Source organism: Pongo pygmaeus, chromosome 21 (genome assembly GCF_028885625.2).
Source record: "Pongo pygmaeus isolate AG05252 chromosome 21, NHGRI_mPonPyg2-v2.0_pri, whole genome shotgun sequence".
Lineage (NCBI taxonomy): Eukaryota > Metazoa > Chordata > Mammalia > Primates > Hominidae > Pongo > Pongo pygmaeus.
Genome location: NC_072394.2, coordinates 21369756 through 21391476, shown reverse-complemented (window position 1 = coordinate 21391476; position 21721 = coordinate 21369756). Strand labels below are relative to the sequence as shown.

The 21721-nt window shown below is 39.9% G+C and overlaps 1 pseudogene; it reads right to left on the bottom strand.

Annotated features, from left to right (window-relative positions):
- Nucleotides 1-11519: 11519 nt before the first annotated feature.
- On the bottom strand, nucleotides 11520-13021 carry LOC129021851 (eukaryotic translation initiation factor 2 subunit 3-like; annotated as a pseudogene).
- Nucleotides 13022-21721: the final 8700 nt, after the last annotated feature.

Below are 21721 nucleotides of genomic sequence, written 5' to 3'. Positions count from 1 at the left end.
AACATCGGATCTGCACCTTTGTGCACAAGTTCACATTTTATAACAGCACAGCATCTCATAATAAAAAATCTATCATAAAATTGAACCATTCAAACCTCAAAGAAGATTGAGGTAAAAGGTGAAGCTACTCATCATGTTCTGTTTCCAATGCCTCATAAATATCCCAGAGATTCTAGGGAGCATGTGTTTTGCTTAATAAAACATAAGCATAAAAGTTTAAGATAATCTGGGACAAATGTAGCAAATAGTAAAAAAAAAAAAAAAAAAAAAAAAAAAAAAAAAAAAAAAAAAGCTTCTGGACTTTTTTTCCACATTCAGAACAAGTCCTTAAAAAATGAAAAGAATAAAAAGTCTTCTTAAGTTATTTCATGCAAACCAAAACCCAACAAGATATAAAAGCCAAGTGATTTCCCGTGGATTTACTGAGGGGGAGAATTTCAGAGTGAGTTATCTAGTTTTCCAATTGAGTCATGGGATCTGTGAGTGAAGCCATGGTATTAGCTCTGTATGTGTACACAGGATGCTGTCACTGCATCACTGTGAGGACACAGATGGCAGCATCGGTCATATACACCTTGGGGCTCTTTGAACCGACAAAGAAAATTTAGATAGCTATGGTTGGTTTAGAAGTTGCCAATAAGCTTCTGATAGACCAAATCAAATTAATTTATTAGTTCAGAAGACCATTAAGACATGTCATCTCCCCTCTCTTGCATCTACTCATTCATCCCCAAAGTCAAATGAACAAATTAAAAAGGTTAGCAATAATCATATTTGTTCTTTTCAGTTTTAAAGCATAGTTGAAACTTTAATTTCATAGGTGGCTCACTATTGTTAACAGCTAAAGCTTTAAGTGTCTTGGAGCTCTGCATGGTTTGTGAGGGTGGTCAATACAGCGTGGCCACATGTTTCTGCTGAGCTCACTGGAAGTGGCTGCTTCATTGTCTTCATATTTATTCTCAGGTGTGCTGCTGTCTTATGGGCTCCAAATGGGTATTTTATTCAAGGCAGTGCCAAAGATAATTTAAATTAGTAAAGAAAAAAAGAATAAGTAGGTTTGGGTACAAGTTAAGTATATTTATAAACTGACACATTGTTTTTGTTAATGTGCATAAGGTGATTCACACAGAATTGTACTCAGTTCTACTTCCTGTAATCCCAACACTTTGAGAGGCCAAGACAGGAATATTGCCGGGTCCCAGGACTTGGAGAGCAGCCTGGGCAACATAGCCATGCTGCATCTGTACAAAACATAAACTAGCCAGGCACAAGGTGCATGCCTGTAGTCTCAGCTAGCCGGGGGACTGAGGTGAGAGGATTACTTGATTCACAAGATGGACACTGCCATCAGCCATGATCACACCACTGCAGTGAGACCCTGTCTCAAAAAAATAAAAATATAATAATAAATAAATAAAATACCTATCATTGATTTTATCACACACTAGGTGCATAATAGATACTAAATATTACTATTAACTAAAAGGTATTAAATAAAAAGTTCATTTGTTTATGAATGAATATATAATAACTTAGTATTTAGTTGTGTAGGAAATTTTTGTGGTAAGTTTTGTTATTGTTCCATGATTTTTGATGATCCTTCCAAGAATATATTTTCCTGACCCACAAACATTAGACATTCCTATGGAACTTTATTTGGTCAGTGTAGATGGACTGGAGTAATGTATGTCACTTCTGAGCGTATATTTTAAGAGCCAATATGTGGTTAACGACTTGTTTTCTCTAAGCATTATAATCAGAACAATGTAGACAGAGGCTGCTTCCTCAGCCTGGATTTTGGAATGAAGACAAAACCTAGTAAAAATGCAGTCAATCTGTGGAGCAATTCCATGAACAAGAAACAAACCCTCTTTGTAGTAACTGAGATATCCAAATTATTTTTATTACACCATAAACTGCATTTTAAAACATTTCAGTTGCATAAGTTAATATTATTTTTTCCCATTTCCTAAGAAATTATTTTACTTACAATACTTAGGATAAAATGGCTAAGCCATTCCCCAAGCAAGCACAGACAAGGCTACTGAGTATGGTATTCATAATTTCCAGTGGAAGGAACAGTCCTTTACAGAAAATGAATTTTATTTTACTTTATTTGTATTTATTGCAAGGGAGTCTTGCGATCTCTACTCATTGAAACCTCTGCCTCCAGAATTCAAGCGATTTTCCTGCTTCAGTCTCTCAAGTAGCTGGCATTACAGGCGCCCACCACCATAGCTGGCTAATTTTTTGTATTTTTAGTAGAGATGGGGTTTCACCATGTTGGCTGGGCTGGTCTCAAATTCCTGATCTCAGGTGATCCACCCACCTCGGTCTCCCAAAGCGCTGGGATTACAGGCGTGAGCCACCGTGCCCAGCCAGAAAATGAATTTTAGATTTGGCACTCGACTGAAAGCATTTTGTGGGCTTCTAGAGCTTTGCTCTAAAAGAGAAGTGCAATTTTGGGTATTGATCCTACACAACTTTACATAGCAGGCAATTACTACTAGTGTTTCTCAAATGATTCCTTTCCAAAAAATCTTGAGTATAAAAATCAAAAGCTAGGTTGCCCTGCCTATGGAGTAGCCATTCTTCTATTCCTTTACTTTCCTGATAAACTTGCCTTCACTTAAGAAAAAAGAAAAACCGAGAGGGCAGGGTGGTTCACACCTGTAATCCCAGCTCTTTGGGAGGCCAAGGCGGGCAGAACATGAGGTCAGGAGTTCGAGACCAGTCTGGTCAACATGGTGAAACCCGCGTCTCTACTAAAAATGCAAAAATTAGCCAGGTGTGGTGGCAGGCAACTGTAATCGCAGCTACTCGGCTGAGGCAAGAGAATTGCTTGAACCTGGGAGGCAGAGGTTGCAGTGAGCCGAGAGGGCACCACTGCACTCCAGCCTGGGGACAGAGCAAGACTCCATCTCAAAAAGAAAAGAAAAGAAAACAAAAACCAAACGCTAAAGTTCCATTGTTAGTGATAATAAATCCCAGACAAATGCATTGAATTTATTCATAAAGCATGAAAGAAAATTAAGAAAATCTCAGTAGGAGTAGAAAGAGAAGGTAGGAAATTGGCATGATAATGGAAATTAAACTTTACATAATCATAAAGCAAAGATGGAAGGTCAAGGTTTTTTAATTAAAAATTTCATATTTGTGATAATTAGGCTTGTTTTTTATGTTATTATATATATTTGACCACAAAGTGTGTGGTTTAGTTTATTAAGTGTATTCAAATTGTCATGCAACAGACCACTAGAAATTTTATATTTTGTGGAAGTAAAAGGCATAATCTTAAACCCATTATACAACAACTGTCCCTTTAACCCACCCCCAGTTGTTGACAAACATCATTCTACTTTCTACTTTTATGAATTTCACTACTGAAGATATCTCATATAAATATGCTCTCCATTATTTTGTTCCTGGCATATTTCACTTAACATAGTGATCTAAAAGTTTATCACTTTTTTTTGGTTTTGTTGTGTTTGAGAGACGGAGACCTCCTGTTTTGCCCGAGGTAGTCTTAAACTCCTGGGCTCAAAAGATTCTATCACTTCGGCCTCCCAAAGTGCTTGCTTTACAGGAGTGGCCCTAAAGGTTCATCTTTATTGTAGCATATGACATGATTTCCTTTTATAAGGTAGAATTATATTCCATTTCATGTATTCCATTTTAAAAATCCATTTATACATCAACAATCATTTAAGTAACATCCAACTTTAAGTTTTGTAATTTAAATATTTTTATTAATAATGAAGATTGAAACTTCAAGGATGTAAAATAATTTTTCTTGGGCCCACAGCTAATGATCCAAATAGCACTCAAATACGTTCTTTATTCCAATGTTACAATTTCAAAGCTATTAAAATCCTGCATTTGAGAAGACCTGTTAAAGTCTTATAGCTTGATTATAACCTATCTTTTGAGAAGGAACAAAGCAAGACAACAATTGTCTGCCATTGCCTGGGGAAACTCAAAGTAATAATGTCAACTATGAAGCTTAGTGGGTAAAAATAAATATTAAAATCTAAAAGCACAATGGCTTGAATTTGGTAGGAAAAAAAGGTGAACAGTATTATTTGACATGTTTAGTCACATGAGATTGCCAAAATGATGTCCAATATCCTTTAAGTTATATTTTGGTGAATAATATTAATATATCTTCCAAAATCGTGTAGGATTTTTAAAATTATAATGTCTGAATATATACTATCAATCATAATTAAGGATAAAGTTATAAGCCACAGAGATAACTAAACTTTTTCATCAGTCATGTTTTTAACTGTAACTATCCATGGGAAGTAATCTCTGAAATCATAAACAGTTGTGCCAAAAGCATTGAGCCAGATTGACATGTATCTAAGGATTATTAAAGGGAATATTTACAAGCACATAAGTATTTGTTCCAAATTGTATTACAGTAGCAATATCCTTTTCTGTAATGTCAATTTCTTGTCTAAATATCTAGCTTTATCTTATGAAATTTAACATAATCCCTCATCCCCTGGGCAAAATTTACATTTCCATGCTTTCTTATAATCTTTTACTAAAGACACATATTACTGTTCTCATACACCTTGCATATAAAACTGTTTAGTGATCTCAAATACATGTTGCACTGTTAACTCTTAGCAGCTTCTACTTTTGGTGAAAAACCAAGTTAGTAAGTGATTGTAATTATGTGCTGGGTTTGGAGCCTAAGACCCAGACAGAAGTGAAGATAAGGTTTGACTCTTTCCAGCGTCTAACTCCATGTGTCCCAGGCCTTACCTATCTGTAAAGCAGGCAGTATACAACTTTAGAACATTTAGCAAACATAGTATCTAAGTTGTATAATTTAGACTTCCTATTCGCATTTTGAGGACACTTGCATTTTACCAATAATCCTTAATACTATTGTTATTTCTTAAAGATTAAAGTCTCATGAACTAAAAAATATTTTATTTAAGCATTTATCTTTCCTTAAGCCAATCAATTAGAACTCTTTTTATACACATTACACACAACACATATAAAGCCACACAGACAGAAGATTTTAGCACCTGTCAGATTTTTCATTTGCCAGTTTCTTAATTGGATTACTGGCTTCTGGGTGGAGACTTTGGAGGGACATGGACAGGTAGCATGCATTTTTAGGGCCTAATAAGCTGAAGGCACAGAAAAATCCCAAAATTAAGGGTGCCATTTTATACTAAATTTTGGATCTCCAAAAGAAGGGAGATACTATAGAGAAGACAGTGCAGTGCTTCTACCATGAAAGGCAATCCAAAGCCAATCGGCTTATTAAGTAATAATTCCATCCCCAATGGGAATCTCATCTCTCAGTGAGGGTGGGGATGTTTTCATATCTTTCAGGTGGCCAAGAGCATGCTTCTCTGATTATAACCACTGTCAGTCATCTCTTAAAGTACATTTCCTACCTAGTTATTACACACCAAAACTCTCCCTTAATGTGAAGTAATTTGACACCTCCAAAACTCAAAACAGTCAGATAACAAAATGCAAAACAGAACAGAGCCTTTGATTTTGAGAGGGAACTATCTGCTTTTAATTCCTGAGGTTTCATGAGGAAAACAGAGGTTTTTTTCCCTAAATGGGGTCTGTGGCACCTCCTGTTTTTTTCCAAAGAAGTCCCATGCTACCAGAAGTTATCCTGGGGCCTCTCACGCATGTATTAACAGCGACAAGACAAAAAAAAAATGGAGTAAAATAATTCAGTTGACTGAAAAGAGAAGTTTTTTCCAGAAAAACAAGACCCAAGAAAAGAAAAACATAAAGGACTTTTTAAATATACCTGTAACTTGAATATTCACTTTTAATTAAGCTGAGCACTCTTTAAGAAAATCCTTTTAAATTCCTTTTTATTCAACTTTAGCCATGCCAAGCAGTTAAGATTTTCAGCTTTTAAACTTTACAAGAAATAAACTCACAGGTGAAACCAACAAACTTTAATTAGGTTATGACTTAACCACGAGTGTACAAGGTATTTTTAAAGGGGTGATAAGCGCCTTTTGAAACTGTCATTGCAAAATTATGACTGAGACAATGAAAGGGATCTGACCCAAACAACTCCATTTTGTTTCCAGCCCCCAAGCTGTACTTGCCCATCCCTGGGCATAGGTTGAGCCAACTTTTGGAGGAGGCTGGTTTACAGTTTATAGCCCAAAACAAAAATGATAACAGCCCCTTCTGAAGGTATATTTCCCTCTTGCCTAGGGAACAGACCAAGAAACTAGTCACAGTATTGGAAACCATGGCTTAGGAGTCATGCACCTGGAGGCTACAAAAGTTTGACCCTCCCTTAACTGCTCTCAGGATCAGAGTTTAAGATATTTTGTAAACCCTGCCTATGAATGATCAGCTTGCACCACTCAGGTTGACAAACTTCTTTATCTCATTTTGTGGCCCCCACCCAAGAACTGACTTAGCATAAGGAGACAGCAACCATTGTAAAATGGTGGAGACTAAAACAAAGTATTGCCCCATGGTTCCAGGTCATGTTGTCAAGTACATGAAACAAGATGGTGCACTAAGCACACCAGATTGGCTACAGCTTAAGACCAACATCATGAGCCCTTTTTCATTAATTAAAACTTTACAGGCAGTGTAACCAATGATCCTTATTATCCCTTTTGCCAGTTTGCATAGGGAGAGAGAAGCTGAAAGCTTGACTGGTAAAAAGAAAACTTTTACCTTTTTGCCAATATGTCAGGCTTTGGGGTTCCCTTCCCCCAGCTCAACTATAAGCCAAAGATTTTAAGGTTTAGGGAAACTAACTTTTTCCAGGTTGGAAGAACATTATAAGAGAACCATTTTAAACTGTGAAAGAAGGAAAAACTCCATAGAAAAGTATGCAGGTTCTAATTAGGGTGGTCAACAGGTACTGCCTCTCTTCCTATTGGGAATGGTGTTTCCCCTATTTTCTTTGTCTTTCCTATTTTCTCTTTTCCTTTTTGGTCTACTATAGGAGACATATTGCTCATCTCTGGAATTCTCTGCTGCTTCTGGAGATGGTTGCTTCTCAGCTGTGGTTAGGGTTTGGCTTAGGAGCAGCATAACATCCCTCCATGAGAACTGAAATACCTGAGTTAAATTTTGGAAGGCTTCTATATACCTACCAGGGCCATCAAAAAATAAGCCTAAGTCTCCGTTTGCTTGCCTAAGGTCCTGTAATGAGAAAGGAACTTAAAGAGGCCCCAAGTAAGGGTTATCTTCAGATGGTTCCCCTGGAAGTTTCTTCCCTAATTTTGGGGAATTATTCTCTTTGGGCCTGCCTGATATAATTGCTAAAAAACTGGGTTGATTTTGTAATACCTACAAAAGGTCTAGTAAAAGTGCCATGCCCTTATGCAAAAGAAAATTAGCCACTTTTTCTTTAAAGTATCAGGGTGAAAGGAGATCAAGTGCTTCAGAATGCACTCCAGGGAAGTGCAGGCTGAAGATGATCTGTTACCCATCTAGAAAGATAAATGAGAAAAAGTTGTCCCTTTAGTCACCTTCCTTTCAATGTGACCCAGGAAGGAGAGAAAGACAGTGGGGGCACGCCCCTGCTGTTTTCCCTCCATGGTTCCTGTGTCCCAGCATGTTATTAAATGAGCTGCCCATGCTTGCAGGCATAACCTCCAGCCATGGAACCAGAGGAACTAAGAAGCTGGGACTAGTCGCACTCACCCAAATGGCTCTAGTCCTCTGTGATTTCTCTCTGACGTCCTGGACTTGTGTGATCTCCCTGGCCCCCTGAAAAATGGATCTCAAGAAAAATTATTTAAAGTTGGGCAAGGCCTCTTTAATGGAGGGAGTATGCTAGATTGAACTCTATATCCTGCTATTATGGCCCATGCTGAAGCACTTACACATAGAGAATGGTTCCAGTTAACCTCTGAACTTAAAATCCCCTTGTTAATTAAACACCACTCTAAATGGAGGCAGAATAGATGGCTTAAAAGAACATGAGGACAGAATGGCCGTTTTTATGCTGATGGGACAGTATTAAGACTAAAATTTGGTTTTGGAGACTATTTTACCCTTAATTGTTGAAGGCAGAATTTTCCTGTTTACAGAAGCAGCATAAAGCCTGATTTCTAGTAGACAGGTGCAAAAAGGAAGAGAATTGGGAGGCCAGGGTGTTTCAGTAAAGGACCAACAGTGTGCCTCATGGAGAGGATCCCTGTTCCACTAGGTGGCACTGTTGTTCTTGAAACACCATGTGCTCTCTAGACCAAGGACAGAGTGACCTTGACATGCCATGTGCTCTCCAGACAAAGGGCAGAGAGAGACCTGGAGATGCCATGTGCTCTCCAGACCAAGAGCAGAGAGAGGCTTGGAAATGTCATGTGCTCTCCAGACCAAGGGCTGAGAAAGAGACACCAACTGTGGAGGGGGGGAACTCTCTGTTCCTAAGAAATTACAAAGATACCTTCCCTTGAGCTATATCCCTGGTTACTATGACAGTCGCTGATCTTGCCAAACAAGATTACTTCCCTGAACTGTAAAACTTGCTGCACATTTCATATGCAATGAGGATAAGAGGTATGATGATTGTGAACAGGAAAGGAGGAAATTATGATAGGAAATTTGGACATCCCCTTGCTGACACTGCATCAGGGTGGTCAGAGGCTGAGGTCAATCCAGAAGCCTTTGGACAACACTTGGGGGTAGTCTCAGCCAGAAATCCTCAGGTGCCCCAGGACATCTTCCAGCTCCACGCAATGGCTAAGTCCTCTGTGAAAGGTCTAAAATTGAGGCTGAGAGCCTCAGAATGAAAGGGCAGAGTTGCAGTCCACTCCTCTACTCACCATTTCAATGAATGTTGTATCTTTGTATCCTGGACAAGCCCACACTATAAACTGGCTATTTTCTGGGTGATATACCCTGGGGTTCATTGTCACACGCCAGGAAAATTTAGGACACAAACACACACAAGGAGTTTAGAAGTGGAGGTTTAATAAGTAGATGAGAAGAGAAAGAGAAACAGGTTCCTCTATAGAGGAAGGGGTCTCTGAGCTGAAAGGGATGGCTGGTGGTGAATATGACGTTTTATAGTCCAGTTTGAGGAGGTGGTGTCTGATTTAGGTAGAGCTCATTGATTGGTTTTATCAGGTATGACATTTACATAGAGTGAAGGGACGGTTTGTTGCCCCACCCTAATCTTCTTATGCAAATGGGCTTTCTGGTTGATCAGTGTCATCTTATCTGCTCCTTTACAGTACACGTGGCTAGCAGACAAGGGAAGATGGAGCCACCATCTCGAACATGTCTATCCCTTGTTTCCTGCTGGCATTCACCCATGCAGGCTCCCAGCTTGCAGGCTGCTCTTTGTTAGAAAATGATTTGGGGCTGCTTTTCATTTAAAAAAAAAAAAAATCTTACCAAGGCTCCCATACCCTTGCTATCTGCCAAAATGATTTCTTCTTAACTCCTATATCAGAATCATATCCTGAAGAATCAAAACTGAAGAAATAATATATTTGTTAAAGTAATGCAGTTTATATACTAAAATTTCAGAGGTTTAGCAGAATAATATAGTTTCTGCTCACACCACCATCCCAAGTGGGTTTTTTTTTCTGGCTGAAAGAAAAAAATTCATAATTTTTTAGTGATCATATCTTCTTTCATCTTCTACCTACATCCTCCTCTTTCTTCAGCCAATGGATGAGATAAAAGATGCCCAGAAGACACATTTGCTATTTATCCACCCATTACTTCCACTCACTATTAGTCAATGTGAGTAGAGTTGAGAATAGCAATTTCCTGGTAGAAAAGCCACTTCTCACCAATAAACAACACACTGAAAAAAAGTATAAATCTTTCATCAAAAGCTAATGTATTTTAAGCAAAGTAAGCCTATGCATCAATAATAAACCACTTGTGGTAAAATAAAGATTAATTTTGTGGATTTCTATTGAGCTCAGGTAATGTTTGACCAAAAGCTAGCAAATATAAAGCAGAAAAGGGAATATTATTTGAAATAAAAATATTGTGAATAAAGTTATTCTGTTGATAGAAGGAAAAATATTATGACTTCATACAAATAATCTCATATATAGCTTTACAACATTAAATGCTATTTTTTATTTTAAATTGTATTTCATATAAGTATTTAATTTATATTACACTCCTTCAATATTTCAATGCCTTCTCCACTTTGTATCAGTAGCAAACAGGTCAGCTGGTTCCAGGAGTGCACATGGTGCTATTCCTACTTTAATTATGAAGATGAAGAGCACACGTTTGGGTGATACTCCTGTGCCAAACAGTGTTATTTGGCACAAAGTACTGGTTTTCTATTTTTCTCTAAATTTACTGATTTAAAAAAACTCTCAGCTAAGAAGACATGATGTCATTTAAATACGTTCTATCAAATTTGGTTGACATTTAAGTGTCTCTGACTTACCTGGAATATTAAAATTTTTCATGATTCCAAATTGCATACTGTAAACAATCTTTTATTAAATGCCCATTTGAGGCAAAGTAAGATTCATAAAATTTCTTTAAAATATGGAAAAAATAAAAAAGTGTTAACCATGTTTTCAGTAATCATTTTGAAAATAGCATTCTCAGTTTCCAGTTTTCACTCTGAGTTAACTCAGGGGAAATTGATATCTATGTAAACAAGCAGAAGAAGGTGCTGAGTAGAGGTCCACCACATTGCACATACATGCTTTCCACAGGCACTTACTAGGGTCTTAGTTTAATTGGGTTGTCAATTGCATGGCTACTTACTAAATCTAGTCATACTATTTTTTGGCAGCTAATGGCATCTGTTACCCTTGGTTTTATACAATTTTTTTTGCTTGTCTAAAAAATAAATCTTTTGTTAATTTACTCTAAATTGAGAAACTAGATTTGCAATAATCGATCTTTCCATTTTAAAGCAAATCACAGAAGAGCAATGCATGTATGTAGAATGCATTTTCCTGCATAACTCTCAAAATTCTATTTTTTTTGGAAAAAAACCTTATTTCAAAAAGTTTCAGTGATATATGTGTGCACTACAGCAAAGACTGGTTGTTTCAAAATTTCATTTCAAACCATATGATATGGGCTGGGCAAGGTGACTCACACCTGTAATCCCAGCACTTTGTGAGGTCAAGGTGGGCTGATCACCCTGAGGTCAGTAGAGACAGGCCTAGCCAACATGCCAAAACCCCGTCTCTACTAATAATACAAAAATTAGCCAGGTGTGGTGATGCAAACCTGTAATCTCAGCTACTCAGGAGGCTGAGGCAGGAGAATCACTTGAACCCAGGAGGCGGAGTTGCAGATCACACCAGTGCACTCCAGCCTGGGTGACAGAGCCAGACTCAAAAACAAAATAAAATAAAACAAACAAACAAAAAAACTGCATGATGTATAATTTTGACATTATGTGGGAATGCTTAACTTCTGCCAAAATGTAGATTCAATCCAACATTTGCCAATTTTTATATTAATTGTAGTCCCTAAGTTTTCATAACCAAAAAAAAGAGAATAACCTTACAGTTACCTACTAAGGTAATGAACTGTGAAACCAATTCCCCAATATTGCTTTGAAAATAAACCGCTTGGTTGTTAAGACAAATTCAACTTCCAAATCCATCCGAATGTGTTATTTAACCGGTATTCTTCAGTCATCATCTACTGTTGGCTTGATTGTCACTCCTCTTCTTATCTGACCCCAACCAATTAAACACAAGTTTTTTTCGACTCTTCAGCTAAGGGCAATTTTTCTCCTCCGTGCACACTGGATTGGTCACAACAATTTTACCCAAATTGGCCTTGACAGCACTAACTCTCCCTCCTGTCAACAGGTATCCTATGTTCACCATAAGCACTTCATTCTTAGACAGCTTTTGAACCTTTGCTCCTTTCTTGTCTCCTTCAGTGTGTACACCTAGAAGCTTTCTAAGCAGGAAATAGGAAATTTCCAATTCTGTGAATATCTCAGGTAAAGTCTGACTGCACCAAGTACTTGCCCCACCATTCTGTCAGCCCAGCACAAAGTGGAGTCAAGTTTTGTTCCAACTCCAATAAGACTGCCTGGAGCAGCATATTGCAGATCATTATACTCCACAAAAAGTGACACAATTTTGGAAAAGATTGGTTTACACATGAGTTTTCCTTCACTATCTCTGGAAACAATACCAGGTCTTACTTCTATCTCCTGGCCCACCTTTAATACTCCTTTTAGGATACTACCACCAGCTACACCTCCCTTAATGTCATCAACTTCACAGCCAAGTTTGTTGACATCAAAATATCTAATAACAATAAGCCGGGGCTCTGAAGTAAAGTCTCTTGGGGGTAGTGGAATTTTCTTTACTATGTGTTCACAAACAACTTCAATATTGTGTTTAAGCTGAGCTGAAATTGGAATAATGGGAGCTCCCTCTGCTACTGTACCTTGGACAAATGCAAGGATTTGCTCGTATTGTTCTTTAGCCTGACTTTCTTTTACCAAATCAATTTTATTTTGTAGAATCAAAATGTGCTTCAGTTTCATGATCTCTATAGCAGCCAGGTGTTCAGATGTCTGAGGCTGAGGGAAAGATTCATTACCAGCTATCAACAGAAGAGCTGCATCCATCACTACTGCACCATTCAGCATAGTAGCCATCAAAATATTGTGGCCAGGACAGTTAACAGAGGAAACATGTCTGACTAATTTGAAGCTCCCTTTGGTCCTTGGAATGTCTGTAGGAAACTCTTCAGGTGTACTGCTCCCACAAGATCTGTAACATTCTGGCTGATGGCAACTGGGGTCATCAAGTTTATAAATCTTAGCATTAGCATATCCAAGCTTGATCGTAATATTTCCTTCTAGTTCATTTTTGAACCCGACAGTGTGAACTCCAGAAATAGCTTTGACGACTGTGGATTTCCCACTAGCTACATGACCAATTATACCTATATTAATTGTAGCTTGTCTGCTGATAACTTCGTGTGAAGATGGCGTCAACTTGGTAACATCCCAGGTGGTGAGATCCTGAAGCGAAAGATGCAGCTGCCCCAGAGTCACTCCAGCTTCTCTGCCCGCCATGTTACCAGAAGAGCTCAAAATTCTTCTTGTATTGCCTTGGAAGCCCTAAAAAGCTACCTAAAAATATTTTCTTCAAATTTTTTAGCCAGGATTTTAGATTTCAAAAGGTCAAGAACTTAATGATTGAGCAAATCCGAAATCTTGTCTTGGTTTCTTGTTAGTAATCTGGCCATTTCAAAAAGCACAGTAATTATGCCAAACCATTGAAAATATGTGGTTTTAATTTTTTATTTTGTGTTTTCTCTAATTGTTATTTTTATCACATTATTCTAAGAGAAACTACATAACAGTTCATGCAGTCAATAAATATTTGTATTAAGGGGTTTAAATTTAATACTGTATGACAGTATAGTAGACTCCTCTAAAATTAGAAGAAATGTACTATTCATTATGTTAAGGTTTTTCCATTGTGAAAACAAATAATTAGGTATGCTTTCTTTATTATAAATTTAATTCTAGGAGGTTACCCCCTGGTCTCCATGGTATTTCTGTAATGGATAGTGTATGACTGGATCATCAGAATGGTGCAGATATGCTGATTTAATCTGAATAAGAATGAGTTTAGCCTTCTTGGTAGACTATTGGTGTCCCAGAGGCTGATCATTCATTATAACTTAGTAAATGTTGCTCCATAATGTCAGTGAGCCTTTTCAACAAGATTGCCTTTTTCCTCCCAGTGATGTGGTATGTTATGGTCTCCTCTGTTTATCTTAAGATACACAGATAAGAGTTTATTATTTCTTGCAAAAATGAGACCCTCCCTCTTTTTTTCCTTTGCTATAGGATCCTCCTTTCCTTCTGATATGGTTTCGCTATGTGTTCTCACCCAAATCTCATCTTGAATTGTACTCCTATAATTTGCACGTGTTGTGAGAGGGACCTGTTGGGAGATAACTGAATCACGGGGGTGGTTTCCCCCCTACTGTTCTCGTGGTAATGAATAAGTCTCACAAGATCTGATGGTTTTATAAGGGGTTTCCCCTTTTGCTTCTTCCTCATTCTCTCTTGCCACCACTATGTAAGAGGTGTCTTTTGCCTTCCATCATGATTGTGAGGCCACTGTAGCCATGTAGAACTGTCAATTTATTATACCTATTTTTCCTCCCAGTCTCAAGTATGTCTTTATCAGCAGCATGAAAACAGACTAATACAGTAAATTAGTACCAGTAGCGTGGGGAACTGCTGAAAAGATACATGAAAATGTGGAAGTGACTTTAGAACTGGATAACAAGCAGAGGTTGGAACAATTTGAGGGCTCAAAAGAAGACAGGGAAATGTAGGAAAGTTTGAAATTCCCTACAGACTTGTTGAATGGCTTTGACCAAAATGCTGATAATGATATGAACAATGAAAGTCGGTCTGAGGTGGTCTCAGATGGAGATAAGTAACTTGTTGAGAACTGGTGTAAAGGTGATTCTTGCTATGTTTAAGTAAAGAGACTGGTGGCATTTTGCCTCTGCCCTACAGATTTCTGGAACTATTGTGGGATCTTTAACGAATTAGAGACCAATGGATTTCAGGAGGATATGATATTTATGAATTACTTAGGTGCACCGGCCCAGTCGGATTAACATCCAAAGGACTGAGCCCTGAACAAAGAGTTAAGTTACCTTTTAAGCATTTTGTGGGGTGGCAGGCAGAGATCTGTGCAGGGGAAGCATACTACAGAAGTGAGAAACAAAGTCAGTTATTCAATTGAGACATGCATTACATCATTTCTTACTTTTCAGGGAAAAACATGTTTTGCGACTTGAGTTTACCTGTCTAGTGACCTTGCAGCTGCACAGCTAGGGAAATAGGTCTTCATAGTGCCTGGGAAGGGAGGAGGGATTAGCCACAGAAAAACAGGCAGTTAATTTTTTAAAGGACTCCAGCTCTTCTCTTTCTCAGGGGGAGTTGGGTTTTCTTACATACAACTGAGTTTCTGCCTACCCACTCTTTAATTTCTTTTAATTCCTGTTTCATTCCCCACTTTGGAACTTTTTATAACAGAGATGTTAATATAAGGAACTACTATTTGCCACCTCCTGGCGAAGCTGAGTTTCTTCTACTGGCAGCAGCTGATATCTGTTTAATGCCATCAACTGTGCGGTAGTGTGTCAGGCCACTATTGCCTCCATAGTTGACTGAATACTCCTAATAAACAGGGGTAAATGTCAAGGAAGGATGAGGCAGATGCCAAGAATAAGTAAGAACCCACTAATGAGGGTTTTGAATCCTCCAAAGGCTGAGAACCATCCTTCAAACAAGGAATCCGGGGACCACCCAGACCAAGTCTGAACTGAAACATGGGCCAACTTGCCCATTCCAGCTGTGATTTCCAGGACAGCTCAGCCACACACTCGCCCTTCTAAGGCTAAGAGGTTCTTTAAAGCCAATCTATTTTGATATATAGCATTTCTCATCTGTGTTTCTTGTATTGTCAATAAATCTAGAGCCCTTGACATTTCATTGGTTATAATTTCTAGGACTGCCTGCAACCTTATGATGTGGTTGAGCATATAGATTGCGGTGTGGTACCCCCATGACTCATCTTTCCCCCAGGTAGCTGGTCCATAGTATTTAATGATTCTTTCAGGAGGCCATTCATCATCTTTCCAGTCGCCTACGTCCACATCTTTTTTGATATTTGTGTCTATTTTTGTGATTATGTTTCTTCTAGTTCTTCTTTTATTTTTATCATAAACTGGATATCCTAAGAGTGCCCTTTGCTTTAGAGGAATTAGAAAGAAGGATGGCTTGATTGTTCCTAATACACATGACCCTGTCCATTTAGCCAGCAGTTGCCCATGTGCCCATGCTCCGCAGATCCCATATAGGCCAGAGGGTGCTTTCCAAGCATTTGGAGCCTCTAGCTGATGCGAAGTGTGGCTTAGGGTAGGGAATAGAGAAAAAGTCCTGGGACCTGGTAAGTAGGAGTCATTCTGGGCATTTCCCCATAGAGTTTTGTTTTTAGTCTCATCATAATATTGTTGCTCTATGCAGGTTGTTTCTCCTACTGCCTCAGGGAAAGCCCTTCCCCATCAGGCAATACAGTACTTTCCAATTATGGAGGTTTTTAACAGCCAAACACTGGCTGAGGCTGTTGGTTCACTGTCAGGGTTAGGTTAGTGAAGTTATCTTGTGGCATTAATTCCTTTGCCTCCCATGGCCACTGGTCCCCCATATTATTTCCTCCACATACATAGCATGAGGAAATCCCTAAGCTGCCAGCTACGTTTTCAGCTAGTTGAGCAAATAAGTTTTTGGTTGATGAAAGAAGCTCATGCACTGGCTGGTCAAAATGCTTATAGAATGACTTATGGATCGGGAATTGCTGGGTTGGATGCATTTGAATCCTGCTAGTCTTTTTGACAATCAGTAGTGGAACTCCAAGGCCTGCTCCTTGTCTATCAACTTGTAATAGTGCTGTCTGTCCTGTAGACCAAAAAGTGCTGTCTGTCCTGTAGACCTGGCTTTCAGATAGTAAAATTTAGAGGATTGCATGTCCTTGTCTTACAATCTGGTTTGGTTGACATGCTACTTAGCAGAGCAGGCCTTCCTGAATATAAGTGTTGGAGCTGTGTTAGTGTAGACCACTGAATGTTACAGTCTGGGCATCCAATTTGTGGTTCTCCATACAGATGTTTAGGACTGCTGCTGCTAAGCCTTTCTTGTGTCAAACCATTGCAGACTGCTTCTGGTTTTTTAGGATTATGAACATACATGGCATGGCAGGCATCAAAGTACAAGGAAATAGGCCCTTTATAGGAGGGAGGGGCTTCTTTGGCTCGAGCTATAAGCTTTCCTTCTTTTTCTCCCTCTGATTTAATATGTATCTCAAACTAGAATTCATAGGGTAAGAGCTTAGGGTCATAACATACATATAGCTGATTATTTCCTGGGTCACAGACTGAATAGGTGGTCTGGTTGTATGTGCAGGTTCCTAACTTGGTTCCTGTACATTCATAGTAGGTATGGTACAGTAGAATTTTAACTATGGTGTTCCTTACCCAGGTAGTGTGTACACAGTGTGGGCATCCTTCTAGAGATTTCTCCCCTTTTAGTATAGGCAGAAATGACAACATTAGTGTATGTAATAGAAACATGCTTACAGGACACATCAGCATGGCAAACCTTCCTCTGGGCATAGACATTGGCAGCATTTCAGTAATAACATTACAACAGAACAATCAATATTGACAGAATTATAACTAGACTTATAAATTGTATCCACATTTACTTATCCAGAGAGGGTCCTCTTAGCTTCGACTATGTGTAGACTAGTCAGCTTCTGGGATGTGACTAGAGCAGAGCTTGCAGGATCCTCAAGCTTCAGCCAAGCATAGACTGATCAGTCTCTGGTGTTGTCAGGGCAAGACAGTTGTTCTTCTTACTGGTAGTTAGGTTTCACCATAGGACTATTTGGATGGGGTGATCTGGGTCTTGTTGTCTAGTCCACTGGTTGTCCTTGGGACTCACTGCTGTTGCTGGTTTCAGCTGGCTATGTTGAATCCAAGATGTGACACCTGCAACTTTAACAGCAGTGGGAGTAGACATCATCACAATATGAAGCCCATCCCATAAGGGCCCCAGGGTTGTTGGATTCCACCTTTTAACCCAGACAGAGTCCCCCAGCTTATGTGGATGCACTGGGTCTGTTAGACTTATAGGTATCCTTTCACTTACCCAGCCTTGCACCTCCTGCATTGCCACTCCCAAAGCCTGCATCTGTCTTCTAAGGGTTAGCTCTCCTAACTCCTTTAAATCCCCTCTAATTTGATTAATGATTGGGGGTGGCCTTCCAAACAAAATTTCACAGGGTGAATACCCAGTTTGTTTTGTAGGCGTACACCTGACCTGGAGGAGGACCACGGGCAAGACCTGATCCCACCGTAAGTGAGTTTCCTGGAAAAACTTTTTTAGTCGCTGTTTGAGTGTCTGGTTCATCCATTCCACCTTCCCTGAACTCTGTGTTCAGTAGGCTGTGTGCAGTTTCCATTTGATCTTTAAAAGTTGAGCTAGCTGTTGTTTTACTTCTGCCACAAATGCAGGACCCTTTTCTGATCCTAGGGTTAAAGGCAATCCAAACCTTGGTATAAGGTCTTTTAGAAGTGCCTATGTTATTTATCATGCCTTTTCAGTCCTGGTGGGAAAGGCCTCCCAACCCACCCTGAGAAGGTGCAAACAAACACTAGCACATACCGGTAACCTCTGGCTCAAGGCAACTTGGTAAAGTCTACAAGCAGGTTCTCACAAGGCACAGCTCCCATTTCCTGAATTCCTAGGGGTTGAGTAGACCCTTGCTTTGGATTATTCCGGGAACAGGATTGACATTTTTTGCAAACAGCACGGATAATGGCAGAGAGCTGTGGCACATAGAAGCATCAACCTATTGAAGTCTCTAGGGCCATCCTTCCAATGTGTGTTCCTTGATGGGTCTGCTTCACAAATTTGGGGCTATTGTCTCTGGGATGGCTAGCCTCCCATCAGAGAACAGTCACCATCGACCTTTAATATATTTCCCTGCTTCCTGACCAAATCAAGCTTTGCACTTTAAGTTAGGTACCTCCAACAAAGGGGGCTCTATAAGGAGAGGTATTGTTAGAGTTCTTTCTTCAGATAAAACCTTGCTCATTGCTGCCTGTCTAGCTTCTAGGTCTGCCTTTCTGTTGTCCTGTGCCTCATAGCTTTTCCTGATTTGGTGTCCTTTGCAATGAATGACAGGCACCTTCTCTGGAGCCCATATGGCTTCTAATAGTTGTAAAATTTCCTCTTTATTTTTTATTTCTTTTCCTTCAGAAGTCAAAAGTTCTCTCTCTTGTATATAGCCCCATGGGTGTACAGAGTTGCAAAAGCATATTTAGAGTCGGTATATATGTTTACTTTCTTACCGTTGGCCAGTAACAGTGCTCTGGTTAATGCTATTAATTCAGCCTTCTGAGTGGAAGTCCCAGAAAGTAAGGCTTGAGCCTCGACCACTGAGTGTTGGGTCACTACTGCATACCCTGCATATCGTACCCCATCTGTTATGAAACTGCTACCATCAGTGAAGTATTCAACAACTGGGCTCTCCAAGGGGATAGCTCTGAGGTCTTCCCGGCTTGAGAACACTTCATCCACCATATTTATGCAACACTGGGGAAAGTCCTGCCAGCAGCGAGGCAACCCACCATGCTTCCAATCGGGTTCCTCCACAGGCAGCAGGGTAGCTCGGTTCAAGGTATTTACAGTCTCTAGTGTTATCTGGGGATTTTCACACAGAAGTCCTTGATACTTTAACATTCTAGAGTTGGACAACTAATGATGTCCTCTTTGCTCCATTAAGGTGACCACAGCATGTGGCACCCAAATTATTAACTTTTGACCTAGGGCTAGCTTGTTGGCACTTCTATAAGGGTTGTGGTAGCTGCCAATGCCCTGAGGCAGTAGGGCCAACCTAAGGTCAAGTCCAGCCTTTTGGATAAATATTCTACTGGCTGATGCCAACAGCCCAACAACTGAGTTAAGACTGTGACTGCCATTCCCTTTCTTTCATCCATATACGAAAAGAAGGGCTTTTTTACATCTGGGAACCCTAGTGCTAGGGCCTGGATGAGAGCTTCCTTTATATCCTCGAAGGCCTTTTCCTATTCCTTTTCCCATAGGAGGGGCTCTCCCCTTTTGTGGTAGCCTCGCTATAGGAGAGAAGCATGGAATCCAGATTCAGCAGAATCCCACAGCACCTAGAAATTCCCTGACCTGCCGCTTTGTAGCTGGGGTGGGCAATGCATATACAGCTTCCTTGCGTTCACTTCCAAGCCTATGCTGGCCTTGGGATACCATGAGTCCTAGATATCCAACCTCTCAAAAACAGACTTGTGCCTTGTCCTTGGACACTTTATAGCCAGCTTCACATAGCAGGTGGCAAAGGCTCTCTGTTCCTTGGAAGCATTACTCCCGCTTGGGGGCAGCGAATAACATCATCAATGTATTGTAATAGCACACAATTGGCACTAGGGGGTGTATAATCCTCAAGATCTGCAGCCAAGGCCTCCTCAAAAATGGTAGAATTCTTTTTTTTCTTCTTCTTCTTCTTCTTCTTATTATTATTATTATTATTATTATTATTATTATTATACTTTAGGCTCTATGGTACATGTGCACAACGTGCAGGTAAATTACATATGTACACATGTGCCATGCTGGTGCGCTGCACCCACCAACTCATCATCTAGCATTAGGTATATCTCCCAATGCTATCCCTCCCCCCTCCCCCCACCCCACAACAGTCCCCGAAGTGTGATGTTCCCCTTCCTGTGTCCATGTGTTCTCATTGTTCAATTCCCGCCTATGAGTGAGAATATGCGGTGTTTGGTTTTTTGTTCTTGCGATAGTTTACTGAGAATGATGATTTCCAATTTCATCCATGTCCCTACAAAGGACATGAAGTCATCATTTTTTATGGCTGCATAGTATTCCATGGTGTATATGTGCCATATTTTCTTAATCCAGTCTATCATTGTTGGACATTTGGGTTGCCACTGCAAAATCATACCGAAATGTAAAGACCATCGAGACTAGGAAGAGACTGCATCAACTAACGAGCAAGACTTGGAAAAATGGTAGAATTCTTAAACGCTTGCGGCAGCCTTGTCCAGGTATATTGCGATTTTCTCCACTGGAAAGCAAATATAGGCTGACTTTGGGGAGCAAGCCTCAAACAAAAGAAGGTATCTTTTAAGTCCAGACATGTGAACCAAGTGGCATCAGCAGGAATCTGTCCCAGCATTGTATATGGGTTGGGCACTATGGCATAAATAGTGACAATGGCTTTGTTTACTGCCCAGAGATCCTGCACTGGCTTGTATTCCCCATTTGGTTTCTGCACGGGTAACAGAGGAGTATTCCATGAGGACTTACATTTTACTACAATCCCATGCATATAAAGCAGATTTCAATGCTGTGTTATTCCATCAATTGCCTCCCTGTGTAGTGGGTATTGACAGACTCACATCAGGGCAGCATGAGGGTTAAGCTCTACTACCACTGGGGTTCTGTTTGAAGCAAGTTCCAGAGGGTTATTCCTGGCCCATACACCCGGTATTTGAAAAGCATCCCCCACATATTTTGTAGGTCCAGCTCTGGTGGCCTTCTGGCACACAGTTCATAGAGCTGCCATTCCTCAGCTTTTGGGACAGTCGGGGTCAATACCATCACCTTAGACTTTCCAAACTCCAGAGTCATATTCCCTTCAGGTGTAAAGAAAATTTGTGCCTGTAGCTTCTGGAGTAGGTCTCTCCCCAAAAAGGGCACTGGACAATTTGGCATATACAGAAACTCATGCTGCACTTCTTGTCCCCCAATAACACATATCCTGGATTTGCAAAAAGGTACCTTTTCTTTGGCCCCAGTAGCCCCTAGGATAGTGGCACAGTTCTTTGTTGGGGGGCTAATTGGGTGAGTTACCACAGAGAAATCAGCACCAGTATTGACCAAAAAATCCATTAACTGGCCCCCTACTTCCATAGAGACCATAGGCTCCCTAGGGCCTAAAAAGATGGAGCCTGGTCTGTCTCAGTCCTCAAAATTCTTGGCCTCTGCTAAGCTGATCAGATCAGGTTCTGCCCTTGGCATCATGACTAGCAGCCGAATGCCACACTCACAGTTAGACCATTGACCATCATCTCCATCCTTTTCCTTTTTGGGGCCCTCATCTTTCCAGTTGCCTATTTCCCTGCA